The 15,098-nt window shown below is 42.4% G+C and overlaps 1 long non-coding RNA gene across 1 annotated transcript; it reads left to right on the top strand.

Moving 5' to 3' along the window:
* Window positions 1-796: 796 nt before the first annotated feature.
* Window positions 797-4,520, top strand: LOC108314821. Its single transcript, XR_005202700.1, has 3 exons — window positions 797-907; window positions 1,113-1,213; window positions 2,495-4,520. It is a non-coding gene; the product is annotated as an uncharacterized LOC108314821 (long non-coding RNA).
* The last annotated feature ends 10,578 nt before the right edge of the window (window positions 4,521-15,098 follow it).

Genomic DNA, 15,098 nt, shown 5'->3' with positions numbered 1-15,098 from the left:
GTTGTTGAATGGGACCTCCAATTCTGCTCTGCATGTGGATTTTACTGACTTCATGTAATTGTCCTTGATAGAAATCAATGATAGTTTATTCAGAACTAGGGTGAGCTCGGTGTAGCTGACACAGGCTGAAGTAATTCCTATAGTTAAGAGAGTTTGGGGATTTCCCCAGTCTGGGCCTGGAGAGTTAGTTTGCTGAACTGAGGGTTTTCTGAAAGCCTCTGCCCATCTGGCGTGTCTTTCCTCGTAAGACAATATTTCTGCATGTGATGCATATACCTCTATGTCGGATCCTTAGGTGAGAGAGGAATGGCATATGATGGAGGGTTCTGAGCGCATCAGTTGGCTCTTTTCTCTGGTATGTCTGCCTCTGTTGATTGTTTTTTACCATTTTTATCTTGAGGAGTTGTTAATCAGTAGAATGTTTTTTCCTACCAGAGGAGGCAGCAACCACGTGTTCTCTATGGAGGTATGCAAGAGCTGTACAGCTGCATCGCTGCCTGGGACAAATCCCCTGGGTTCACCATCTTGCACCAAGAAGATTAAAGGCATGGACACATGTGAGTGGGTTAAGGAGCGTAAAGTTTAATAGGCAGAAGAAAGGAGAGAGGAGAGCAGCTTTCTCTTTTGAGAGAGAGTCATCCAAAAGGGAAAAAGACGTCCTGAGGTGGACTGCAGCAGATTTTACAGGCAGGCTTGACGAGGTGGTGTCTGATTTACCCAGGGACAACAGATTGATTTGATCTGGTGTGACATTTATACGGTGTGCTGGGAAGGCTGGTCAATCCACCCTAATCTTATTATGCCAATGGGTTTTCTGCTTGGCCAGCACCATCTTGTCTGCTCCTTACTGTACATGTGGCTGGCAAAGAGAAGATGCAGCCATCGTTTTGAACATGTCTATTCCCATGTAACTTTTTTCTATTGGCACAACTGCTAGCATTCCCCTCTGCAAGCTTCCAGCTCGCTTGTCTATGTCTGCTGCTCGATTTTACAGGCTGCTCTTTGTTAGAAAATGATTTGGGGCTGTTTTTCATTAAAAGGAAGACCTTACCAAGGACTTCCTTATTCTCACTATCTGCCTAAATAATTTCTTTTTAACTCCTATATCACAGCTTGGAAGGCACAATACACACAGGTCTTCATGGTCCACCAGAGCTCTACAGCTACGGGCCAGCCAGGAGGTGGCCAGCTGCTGGGCGCTCTTCTGAAGCAGGTGAGCAATGGAGTCCCCTGTTTGTTTGCAAAGAAACAGAATGCAGACATCACTGCAGTCATGGTCTCAGCAATGTCATCCCTGATCAAGTGGAAGGCCAAGTTCTCTTTCTTGCAACTGCATAAGGAGAGGTGGAGGAGAACACAAAACAGGAAGACATTTTTTCCTTTTTTTCTCATTTTGGGCCTTTTTTAATTACAAATGCTGATTTTTGTCAGGGAATCTTTTTTTTTTTTTTTTTTTAAAGATGGGGTTTCATCTTGTTGGCCAGGCTGGTCTTGAACCCCTGACTTCAGGTGATCCACCCACCTCGGCCTCCCAAAGTGCTAGAATTACAAACGTGAGCCACGGCGCCCGGCCCAGGGAATCATTTTTAAGAAAATTCTCCTTCGTGGGCAGGAAAGTTGTGCAGGTGGTTTAACCCAGACTTATTTCCTGACCAGAGTTACCGGGCAGAGTGTGCTTTTGCTCTACTTATTGTGTTGTATTTGACCGAGTGTAGAAAGTTATCACAAGACAAAAGTATGCCGGATTGCAGGGTCATTTTATTATGCCGGCGACCACAGAGGACTCACGTCTCTCCAACCTGTGGCGACAACAGGAGGGTGTCACGATTTTTTATACCCGAAAAACCACCTTGGGAGTGGGGGTGAGGGGCGGGGATGAGGATGAAAAGGCTTCAGGCATTCCGAGGGCTAGTGGATTCTGTAAATTACCTCCTGGGCAGAGATGAGGGTGGGGGTCTCCGGACATTCCAAGGGATGGGGACTTTTGTCATTCCGTTTGTTACTTAAGTGGTTTACAGAAGTCAAGATAAACATTTGTTTACACATTATCTGGTTAAGGTGGAAATCACAGACCTTAGTTACTTATTACAAGTCGCAGGAGCCAAGATGGCATGGGTTAGGACTGCTTGCCTGTCACATTAGGGCCACAGAGAGCAGTTACTGATAAGAAAAGGTAAGCAGCTTTACATAGTTTTGAAGAACAAACTAACAGATCTATTTACAGAGGCCAAGGACAGTAGTTATTGTGAGGAGAATGGGGCAGCCATTTCAACTTATCTAAAAACAGTTTTGTATTTTATAAAATAGTTTTGCTCTGGTTCTGGCTCTAGGCCAGCACAATATCACAATTGTAATGGGGACATTATTTTCTGATGGTTGTAAGACATTTGTCAAATGATACCACCTACTTGATTAGGAGACTATCTGAAGAATCATAGCAATATTCAAAAGCTCCAGTCTCCAAATGTAATGTAAACTTTTTATTTTTTTACAGACAGGATTTCACTCTGTTGCGGAGGCTGGATCACAGCTCACTGCAACCTTGAATTTCTCCCTCAAGCAATCCTCCCTGCTCTGCCTTTCAAAGCACTAGCATTACAGAACTAAGCCACCACTCCCAGCCACTGTAATGTAAATTGTCTTCTTTAACATTTCCAATGGTTGCAGAGTAGATCAGATAAGGGTTCTTCTTGACCATTGCTTCAAGTTTCATTCTGTCTTTAAATGATTGAAGGTTGACTTCCATGGTTTCCCAAAGAATGTGGAAAGTGTGTCTTCAGATCCATATAGTGTTCATGGAACCCCCAGAGAAGGCTGACGTAAAACCCTTTATTTTCTCCCAAATGTCTCAAAAAGTTGTATTTCCTGGGTCCAAGGGATCTGCAAGCCTCTAAAGGCATTTCCATTGTCACTACCATCAGGTGTGAACTGTAATCTGGCACAGTCCCAAGAACTGTCATCATACATGCTGAAGAAACATTGTGATGGTAACTTGCTGTTACCAACTGTGAAGTCATTAGCTAGAGGAATCTTGGGCTGTCTGAAATCTGAAACACTGTGGAAAGAACAGAAAGATCCTGTCTGTTTCCCACAGTTGGGAACTTCTATTGGAAGTTGTCATTTTCCACAGGAGACATTCTGTTTTATTTTCTTGAGACAGGGTCTCACTCTTGTCGCCCAGGCTGGAGTACAGTGTTGCTACCTCAGGCCACTGCTGCCTCCATTGCCTCAGGATTGCCCAAGCAATCCTCCCACCTCAGTCACCTGAGTAGCTGGAGCCACAGGCCTGCACCACCACGCCCAGCTAATTATTTTTATTTGTAGAAACAAGGTCTCTCTATCTTACCTAGGCTGGTCTCGAACTCCTGGGCTGAAGTAATCCTCCTGCCATGGCTTCTCAAAGTACTTGGGATTACAGATATGAGCTACCATGCCCGGCCTCACAGGAGACATTCTTAATGTCCTTCTTGACAGTCCACAAATCTTTTTTTTTTTTTTTAAGACAGGGTCTTGCTCTGTTACCCGGGCTGGAGTGCAGTGGTGCCATCATAGCTCACTACAGCCTCGAACTCCTGAGCTCAAGGGGTCTTCCCACCTTAGCCTCCTGAGTAGCTGGGACTACAGGTACTTGCCACAAGGCCCAGATAATTTATTAAATTATTATTATTTTGTAGAGACAGGGTATCACTATGTTGCCCAGGCTGGTCTCAAACTCCTGGCCTCAAATAATCTTCTGCCTCAGCCTCCCTAGGTATCAGCTGTCATGCCTGGCTACAAATCTTAATGCTTTCCCTGTGGTTTCCCTTTCTGGTGTTCTTTTCTCAGGTAATCAAAGCGGGAAAAGATCATTCTCTAATGATCTTTCCCCTAGGATCCAGTGTGTAGGAATTAAAGAAAAAGGAAAGAAACACAGACAGTGGCTTGATGGTCAAGGATATTTTAGAGAAAACAAACCTTACGGGCTTCTGGCTGAGTTAGGTCAGAGGCACTCTCTCTCACCGTTTTTAAGGATTCAGGGTGGGAGTGTTTATCAGAGGCTTGAATTGCTTCTGTGTCTCTTTAGTTGTGCTTATCTGGGAGGGAGAGTTGTGTGTCTGTTCCAATACATCTTTCTGCAGTGCAGGCATATTCCCCGAGTCTGCTTTTAGCTTTCCTATCTTAGTGTACCTGAAGGGAAAGGAATGTGCTTATTAAGGCCCACTATTTTCCTGGGGCCGATTGTATAAGGGGAAGTTTGGCAGTTACCCAAGAGACTTTTCCCCCACCTCCCTCTGTGCCCCAGCTGTCTTATCTGTATTTTACTGCCTGCTCTTTCTGGCTGCTTGTAGTTAGAAAAGAAGTGATTTTCTCGAAATGCATGAGGCTAGAAGAGGAGGTATAACTTAAAGTGGCAGTGTTTGTCCAGGATGACGGTGCTCCTACTTTGTGACAGTGGGCATGGGGATTCAGGCCACTGCCAGTGAATTTCAGAGCCCACACACAGAGGCCAGAACTACATTGTGAGGGTTTCAAAAAAAAAAGCTTTATTGAAGTATAATTGATATACAATAAACTTGAATATTTAAAATGTACAATTTAATGAGTTTGTGCATTTGTATACACCCCTGCAACCATCACCATATTCGAGAGAATGAATATACCCATCACTCCTGAAAGTTTCCTCATGCCCTTTGCAGCCCCTCCCTCCCACCCCTCAAACACTTAATGCACTTTTTCCCAAAAGGCAAGAAGTTAGAAAGCTCCCCTACACATTTATCAAGGCTGGTATAATCTGACTCCCAAACAAGGTAAGGAAATTATAAGACAATTAGAGAATACTTTAAACTATTGTATTCAGATGGGAAAGTCTTCAATAAAATACCTGTAACAGTTAAACTAACCAGTTATGTAAAAACATATGGTCAACTACAATTGCACCCTATAGACTCCCCGTTCTATTCTATAATGTGTTATATTTCACTAAATCTTTGTTCACCTTGCCAGTTTTTCTTCTAATTTCTCTGCAGCTTTAACTTTGGTTGATGCTATAATTTGAATATCTGACCTTCCAAACCTCATGTTGAAATGCAGCCCTCAGTGTTGGCGGTGGGGCCTGGTGGGAGGTGTTTTGGTCATGGGGGTGGATCACTCATGATTGCTGCTGTCCTCATGGCAATGAGTGGGTTCTCACAAGATCAGTTCCCTCCAGAGCCGGTCATTAAAGAGCCTGGCATCTCCCATCCCTCTTGCTTCCTGTCTCATGTAATGCCTGCACACTTCTGCCATGAGTGGAAACTCCTTGCAGCCCTGTACAACCTGCAGAACCATGAGCCACATAAACCCACTTTTGTAAATTATCTAGCCTCAGGTATTCCTTTATAGCAACACATATGGACTAAGACAGTGATATTCTCAGTTTACCCTGACATTGCATGCAGCCTGTCTGTTTCCTCATAAGTTCCCAGAGTAGAAATGTGTACTGGACAAGGATGCCAGTGAGTGGCAGTCCCCTACAGTTCTGAAGGAGCAGAACAATGAAACAAGTTGTATTCAATTACAATTTTCTCAGGCCTTTCTAAAATTTGTCAACCCCTTGAATAAGTCCATAGACGAAATACCACAGGTGGGCCAGGAGTGACTTCATTTTGTGTCAAAGACTTCTTGGACCTGGAGAATATGGTCCAACAAATAGGCCCTCTATAATAAGGCATTCATTTCTCATTTGGTCTTTCCATGCAGCTGTCTCTAACATGATTCATGGTATTTAAGAGTGATACATGATTAAATGTTGACATTCATCAACAAATATTTATCAGTTGTTACCTTTTACCTGGACTGGATATTGAGGTGAAAATGGAGAGAGTGCTTTATTAAAATTGTGAGGATCAAGAGGCATATGTGCTTTCAACTTTAAAACACTGTAAGATGAAGGGCTAACTTGTAAAATGGGTTGGAGTGAATGATTTGGGCATCTGTTAAGATGATATGTGCAACCAGGCTCTGCAGGATGTGTAGGGGCAGCCTCTGTGGTAGAATAGCCCAGTTCACAAAGTGCTGTCTGTGGGGATGAGACTGTGGGGATGGGTGGGTGGTAAAGACACAGCAGATCTAACCTCCTGACTGAAGCAGAGGGACCCTGCTGTGCAGCAGTGGGAAGGAAAAACGGGCAAAGTAGGTTGGGCTTGATCATGGAGATCCCAGGGGAATTACCCCATGACCACTTCCAGCTGGTCCCTTCTCCAAGCGACCCACTTTTCTAACGTCTGTCTCCACAGATCAGTTTTCCTGCTGTTGAATTTCATGTAAGTGGAATCATGTATTGTTAAAGAAAAATTATTCATGACACTCATTAAAGATGATAAGGCAGGCTTTATCATGCGGGCCCTCCGTAATGAGGTTGTGGAGCAGGGGAGAAAGATTTGGCTCCACTCTGAATACAACTAGGACAAGTGGGAGTTTCTAGCCAAAAAGCAGGGTGGAGCTCAGTGGATTGAAAATTCCTAAGAGGAAACATCAAGGCTAGGGAGGTTTTTATTAGAGGAGCTCAACAGTATTTTTGCTCAAGACAGGCCAGGATGGGAAGATATGAAGGGTGGGGTATGTGAAATTTGATCAGGTAACAATGGTGGGGGATTTTCGATAAACTGACCCAACAGGATTCTAACTCAACTAAACCAACCAAAGACAGTCTAAATTTTATGCTTTGAGGGCCTAGAGGAGCCTCACTGGAGTTAGGTCAAAGAGAGCCTTTGTCAGGGACTCATGTTTGACTTTTTGTAGGCAAGATGTTTTTGAAATTCATATTGTTGCATGTGCACTATGTTCATTTTTTAAATTGTTGAGTAGTACTCCATTATAGGAATTAACCAAATGTATTTAACCCTTTTCCAGGTTTTGTCTGTTATGAATAAAACTTCATAAGTTCACAAGTATTTGTATGTGTTTTAATTTCTCTTGGGTAATATCTTAGGAATTGATTTCTAGGTTAAAGTGTAGGTACATGGTCATCTTTATACTATATTGCCAGTTTTCCAAATTTGTTCTACTGTTTTAGAGCCCCAACAGCAATGGATGAGAATGCCAGTTGTTGCATGTCTTTGCCAACACTTGGTATGATGTCTATTTTTAATGTTGAGTATTCTTGTGGTTGCATAGTGCTATCACATGGTGGTTTAATATGCATTTCTCTGGTGACTGATGATGTTGAGTAACTTTTTATGCATGTTGACTATTTCTACATTTTTGTGAAGTGTTCAAGTCTTTTGCCCATTGAAAAATTATCTTTTAAAATCACTGATTTGTTAGAGTTCTTTACATATTCTGTGAATTACACACACACAAACATGACACACAAACATACACATTCTTCTCCTAGCTTGCCTTTAACAGTTTATTTGCTGAGCAGAAATATTAAATGGTATGGATGCAATTTATCAGTTATTTCCTTCTATGGCTAAGGTTGTTGTGGTCCTGTTGTAGTGACACAGTGAGAACAGTGTGGTAGAGAAGCCTGTTTCCAATGTCTAGGGAAATGGAACTAAGGACTCTAGCAAAGTCCACTGGTATGCAGTGACAAAAATGTTATGCAAATGCAGAGCAACTACAGATAATGAGGTATATGTGTTATATAACATAAAAGGTCCTAGATAAGATGTCATTGCTTGTAAGAGTATGCAAGTGATTATTAGTTGGCAAAATTCAGATGAATATTTCAAGGGTGCCTCCTTCCTCCCATGTATCCCTTTCCAACTTCTGTCTGGTCAGAGTAGGTGTAATTTACTGCTGGGAAGAAGAGAGATATGTCTAATAGGGCCTCTAGCTTCCCTGGAGCTCCTGATTCTTTTCCATCTGCTTGTGTGCTTTGCTGTCAAACAATATTTTGTAGATATCTTTGGCACTGAGATTAATGCCTTGCGTCACTTGGTACCCAGCAAGCAGGGCTCCAAGTTGATCTAGTGGAAGAGATTGCAACCCAGCTCAGGGTCAGAACCTTCCAGGATGGCCAGAAGGGGACAGCAGGCGTTTCCTAGTCAAGAACATAGGAGTAGATAAACTCCTAAATATGCCCTTGAAGCCATCAATTAACTACCAATGACAGCTTTCTTAGCTATGGAACAGAAAAAATATACCAGTATCAGGGCAGGAAATATTACCATAGGCTGACAACTTTCATTACTCTTCCAAACCTAGCATTTGGACCCACCAAGAAAGAGAACGGAGAGAGACCTGCGTGGGTTTAACTATTGTTCAGGGCCATTCTCTGCCAGAAGTCAGGAGCTATATCCAGGGAAGTAAATTAACCCTATGGGATAAAGCTATGTTTGCGTGGAGTTGGTGAACAAAAGTTGTCCGTAAAGGAATTTGGAGGAAAGAGGCTTTATTCCAGTGAACAGTTTTCAAACCTGGGAGTTGCAGACTTAAAGGAAGATACATTCCAGAGTGTAAAGGGAGGGCGCTGGTACTAAACAAGTTTGACTCTTCATTCAAGCTTGCTTAGTTCTGATTGGTCAATACAGCTGAGCTCTGGCTGATTGGTTGATAACAGCTGAGCTCTCCTTGGCTGGTTCGGGTCAGTGCAGCACGTGGCAAAGCAGAGCAGAAGTGCCGGTGGTCTGGGGACCCAGGGTGACCCTAGTCAGCTGCAAATGACCGCATGGCTCTATTCAAAATGTAGGCCCAGTTGGCCATCCGGATGCCTCTTGGAGTGGCTTCTTCGGGTTCACCTTTGTTTACAGGTGCGAGAGAGGAAGAAACTCAAAAAGAGACAGCCTGACCAGCTCAATTTGACTGAACGCTGACGAAGAGCGCTGGGCCCTTTGAGCTCCAAAAGCGTAGGTGACCCAGAAGCACACAGGACCTAGGGTAGGGGGCGAGGACGATGGGGCCGGCCCTGCGGTTCCCAGCCACACAGGGAGGCAAAGCAAAGGCAGCCCGCGGGCGGACCGAGCTGCAGGGGCCGAGCGCGGGGAAGCCCAGGCCAGCCTGGAGAGGGTTTGCGTGCACCCGACCTCCAGTGCGGCCCCGGGGTGGGTCCCCATAGCCACCCACCAGTCCCCAGGTATAAGGACTGTCTGAAGAACCTCTGTCCCGTCTGCCCGCTGGCGAGTTCCAAGTCAACTAAGGCAACAGCAAGGACGACACAACCACACACAACCACAACCACACACAACCACAACCACACACAACCACAACCACACACCACCACAACCACAACCTCCCTCTGAGCAGCTCAGCCTGCTTTAACCAACCGATTTGGAATCCAATCAAAATCCTCTGCTGCCGTCTAGCGACAAATACCGGGAAAGCAGAATATGATAAACTGTTTAAGAGGCAAAAAGTGATAGTCTAAATGTTTAAAAGTGCAAACCAGAAGAACGTGAGCATCTTGTGTTCGTGACTGTGACTTGAACTGGGTCACTCCACACTTGCTAAGGGGCTGGTATGGGATGTGACAAGAAGAAAGTCGTCAAGGGGACTCCCAAGATTTTTGACTTGAGAAACTGAAAAGATAAAGCCGCTGTTAATTGAGATTTATTTATTTTTTTTAAAATGTGGGTGGAACGGATTTGGGCATAAAGATTAAAAAATCCAGTATGAAACATGCTAAGTTTGAAATATTTAAAAGGGGATCCTTGCTAAACTGAAAAATAGTTATGCTGTATCCAGCTTAGCAAGTCTCCCCTTTTAACTCAAAGGATACAAAGTAGCAAATATGTGGGAGGAACAAGTCAAAAGATCTAACGAACAACATCAGTTTCTACAGTGTGTTGTGTTAAGGATTTTTGCCAAATCAGTAGATTACAGCTGCTCTTGCCACAGGCCGAAAAAGGGGTAACTGTGAGATGATGGATATGTTAATTTGTTCCACTATAGTAACCATTTCACTAGATACATCTTATAATATCCTGTTGAACACCTTAAATATACACGATTAAATTTATTTTAAAAAAAATTTAAATGGGCAGGGCGCGGTGGCTCACGCCTGTAATTCCAGCACTTTGGGAGGCCAAGGCAGGCGGATCACGAGGAGGAATTTGAGACCAGCCTGACCAACATGGTGAAATCCCATCTCTACTAAAAATACAAAAATTAGCTGGGTGTGGTGGCATGTGTCTATAATCCCAGCTACTCTGGAGGCTGAGGCAGGAGACTAGCTGGAACCTGGGAGGCGGAGGTTGCAGTGAGCTGAGATTGTGCCACTGCGCTCCAGCCTGGGTGACAGAGCAAGACTTCGTCTCTAAAAAAGACAAATAAATAAAAATGAAGCATGACTTGAAAACCAAAAAAATTATGCTGTGTTGTATTTGATGTGTTAAACATTGTCATGCCCTGTTATTTGGTGTAAATATGCCCATAATCCCCAGGATAAAAATATTGGAGTCCTATTAAGATTACTTGGACATTAGGTAATTGGATTGGTTAAGAGATGAAAGGTAGATTACTGTCCCATAGAAAAAGTCAAATCCTGGTTCTTGTATGTATATCACTTTGCATATTTGTATGTTAAGTGGATTGAAACTACATCACACGATGAAAGGACTGAATAAAGGATTAACTTAATCTTTTCTCTGTCTCTGTGAAGATCTGACTGTAGGCCGTCTACCTCCCTTCCCCTGGGAACCTGGTGACATGAAACATTTGCTTGAGAGTATTGCTTTTAGGAAAAGAATGGCTGATCTTAGGATGTATCTTTTCAAAATATGGCTTTCGTAACCTTTCTGTCCTAAAACAGAAAAGACTTTCCTTCAACTGGATGGGTATCGCAATGTACTGACATGAAGTTCTAGCTCTAGTGGGCACAGAAAGACCACCGAGATTAACTTCCCACACTCATCCCTCTGAGAACTCCTGAGGACGACAACTGTGCCTGGCCCTGCCTTACCCCTGGATGTGCACTTTGAAATCTCTGCATGACATTAGACTGTGTTCAAAAGATGAACAAGTGACCATTATTTGGTGTTGTGACCACGGAAACTCTCCAGACTTGCAAATTCATACACTTCTTCAAATAGAGGTGGCTAAGAATAGCATCCTGGGATTCGTTATCATTTGTGAATCCTCTAGGTTACAACTGTTGGCAAAATGGCAGGGGTGATGTTCACTTGCCAAATGAATGTAGAAGGATGCTAACTGCCTATGTTCAGCATGACAAAATGTGCTGATCATCTGCCTCATTAAACCATACTTCTTGAACGATTTCATTACTGAGTCAAGAGTTGTAGGTTTAGAAATACTGTAACTGATAATGTAATTGAAAATAGAATAACTTCAGATTCCTTGTTAGAACTGGATCGCATTGGTAACCATTCGCAAAACAGCTGTTGTTGAAACCGAACTGTTACTGTTCGAAAACAAAAATTTGCAGCATTGAAAGACTTATGAAAATAGAAAATAGCTTCCACAGCCCTGCTGGGCAATAGAGTTTTAAACTGGTGAACTGATGGACTATTACTGATGGGTATGGTAGTACTGATTTTGGTACTTACACAGGCAGATTGTTACGTGATTGGATTGGTGCCCTGGGGCGGTGGAGTCTGCCCTCTAGCGCAGGCTTGCACCTGCATAGTGATAAATATGTTATGAGATTGCAGAGCAAAGCTCAGAATGAATTATTGTATGTACAAGTTCATAAAAACATGGTAAGAATACACATATGGTAAAATCTTACCCGCACCAATTCTCCTCCCTCCTTACCCCGTCTGAAGGCATTGAAAGTGCGATTTAGGATGGCGGAGATAAAATAAACATTCACGGGGAGCCCTGCATTGCCCCAACTCCTGATTCTCTTCCATGACTGTACGTGTTTTCGTCAAAGAAATAATATTTTGAAGAGAACTTTGGAATTGAGAAGGTGTCTTGCAACGTTGTCTGAGCAATATTACCTACTCCAAAGTCATAAAGATAACCTCCCCAAAGTCTTCTGGAAGACTGTACCTTTAGCTTTCACATTAACGTCTGTGATCTAACTTGCATATTTTGTACTTTTGTGAAATAGAAGTCAAGGTTCATCACATTTTTGTCCCAAAGGGGTGTCTCAGTGTATTAGAGTTCTCCAGAGAGAACCAGTCAGATATATGGGAAGTGATTTATTAGGGGGAATTAGCTCACAAAACCAAGGAGAGGTGGAAAATTCCCACCATAGGGAGGTCTGCAAGCTGAAGACCAAAGAAACCCATAGCATGGCTCATTCTGGAAGCAGCCCCCCAGTTTGAAACCTAAAGTCTGAGAGCCTCTCAGGAGTCTTGTGATCCAAGACTCCCAGAGTCCAAAGCTGAAGAACCTGGAATCTGATGTCTAAGGGCAGAAGGAAAAAAGGCATCCGTCTCCAGAAGGGAGAGAGAAGAGAGAGCAGGGAATTCTCCTTTCTTCTGCCTGTTAGTCCCAGTCAATCCCCCAGTCCACTGAATGGTGCCCACCCATATTGAGGGGCTTCTCTCAGTCCACTGCCTCACAGGCCAGTCTCCTCTAGAAACAGCTTAACAGAAACACACCCAGAGACAATGTTTCACCAGGCATCTAGGCATTCCTCAAACCAGTCAAGTTCACACCTAATCACCACACCCAGGAATCACAGCACTGTCTTTTTTTTTTTTTTGAGTCTCCTGCTGTTGCCCAGGCTGGAGTGCAGTGGCACAATCTTGGCTCACTGCAATCTCTGCCTCCTGGGTTCAAGCAATTCTCCTGCCTCAGCCTCCCGAGTAGGTGGGACTGCAGCCATGCACCACCACCCCTAGCTAATTTTTTTGTATTTTTAGAAGAGATGGGGTTTCACCATGTTGGCCCGGCTGGTCTTGATCTCCTGACCTCGTGATCCACCCGCCTTGGCCTCCCAAAGTGCTGGGATTACAGGCATGAGCCACTGCGCCTGGCCTAGGCTGGATAATTCTATGCTGCAGGGCAGTCCCATGCACTGGAGCAGGGTCAGCAACATCCCTGGCTTCTCACCCACCAGAGGCTGGCAGCATCCTCTCACCTCCCAGTGGTGAAAAACTGATAAGTTACTCTTCAAAAACAAGATCATTTGGAAACAACATCTGTTTCCAGGTATTGCCAAATATTTCCTTAAGGCAAAATAATTCCTAGCATCACTGTGCCCTTGACAAGTCAAGTAGAAGAATTCTCATACAATGTTTTTAGTTTTTTTCTCTTTATTTCTTACGGGTAAAATGCAACATACATATTCTACTTAACAATGAAAGCTGATGGAACAGAAGAATCAACATTAACTTTTGAGATGGGTAAAGACATAAAACATTGGTGTTTTCTAGTGCCACGATTTGTCAATCAAATTCATTTTAGAAAATAGTTGGTAAATGCCTGACAGAAAAAAATTTAAGGTGTATGTAAGTGTGTAAAATTGTTACAAATGCTTGAAAACAAGCATTTTAATTCCATGTCATATTATTTTTATTTATGGAAAACAGTTAAAAACTGCCTGTCAGAGAAACTATTTAATCCCTTAACATAAAGTCTTTTAAGGCAAATAAATGTTTATGAAGAACAGTTAAAATATGCTCTCTAGGAAGAAGGCACATTTTAACTCATGCGACCTTTCAGTCAAGTGAAATACGTGGACAACAGATGAAAATGCCTGAAAGGAAAGATGGACATTAATTCCTACTCCTGAACACTTGCATCTGCACATGGTTAGAAACACAAGACCCTGACCAGGGCATAGGAATTCTCTCAGCATATACCCACACAGATCACAGTTACAGAGTAGTTCTGGTTTTAAAGCTTTGCTGAAAATATTTTGCATCATTAAATGTATATTATTAAACACATATTGAAAGCTAACTGAAGTGATTTAAATAACAAGATTCAGGCACAGTTTGTAACAACAATGGTTAAAATCCACTCATTTTTTTCCCTATGAAAGGTAAGTGAGGTAGTTTATACTGTATAGACGTTGTAAATAATTGATAATCCAGTTAAAGATCATTGACCCCAAGAATCATATTCCCAAGTGAGCTGCTTAATACAGGGATCTTCTTTTGCAGGACGGAGGGAAGAAATGAATCAACTCTAGGGTTTTTTTCTGAATAAGCAGTCCTAAAATGTTAGTTCCCTCTAGTGCTTTCTCCTGGAGGACATTGTTTTCCCAAGCATATACCAAGAGCACTAGGAATGGGTGGAGATGCGAAGCTCTTAGGGATAGCACATAGAAGCCCAGTATCTGCTCTTCTTCTGCTTGCAAGGATATGATTTGTTTATATGAATTCATCAAACTTTTTAAAAACAAATCTTGATAAGGCAAGAATTCTTTCAATACTTAGATGACAGGCATCTCTGCATTTTAACTGCAGGGGTTTGTTTATTCTTAAGAATAAAATTGGTCAAAAAAACCTCTTTATCCACACAAATATTGGTCTGTGTATCTATTAAAAATTCTTCTCTAATCAATTAGCCCTCTGATTAAGAATAAAAGTTATATTCAATGATACTAGTATTGACATGGCCTTCCATCCATATATATATATATATATATATATATATATATATGTTGAATATCCTTGAATAAACTAGAGCAATTACAGTTATTGACTCAGCTAAGTCTCTGCCATTTAAAACCACATGAAAGTGGATAAGAAATTGTATTTTACTTGTTATCTATTAGGCATTTATTTGAAACTGGTGACAGAGCTGAAGTAAATCTTAAAACCTGCAGAATTTACCCATAGGTTCTAATGTGTTTCAGTCAACAGAAATAAAAATTCTCAAATAAAAAATTAAATGAACAGATTTGTGAATTTTCTACATAAAAACAACAGAATTGAACTATTTGAATGAGAGGAAATACACTGAGAAATATTACTCAGTTTTCACATATAACGCAGAAACCTAAGGTAGCTATTTGAAGAATTTCTTCCATATGTGGTCATAAATTACTGCCATTTTATGTCTTGGGATTCAGCAATTACATAAAGAAAAATGTTTATCCTTGTTGTCTGAATTGCAAAAATGATGAAGCATTTTTTTCAGACTCTAGAATTTCATTATGTAGGGCCGGGCCCGGTGGCTCAAGCCTGTAATCCCAGCACTTTGGGAGGCCGAGGCGGGTGGATCACAAGGTCAAGAGATCGAGACCATCCTGGTCAACATGGTGAAACCCCGTCTCT

This window comes from Cebus imitator, unplaced genomic scaffold (genome assembly GCF_001604975.1).
Source record: "Cebus imitator isolate Cc_AM_T3 unplaced genomic scaffold, Cebus_imitator-1.0 Scaffold162, whole genome shotgun sequence".
Taxonomy (NCBI): domain Eukaryota; kingdom Metazoa; phylum Chordata; class Mammalia; order Primates; family Cebidae; genus Cebus; species Cebus imitator.
This window is presented reverse-complemented; position numbering and strand designations above follow the sequence as displayed.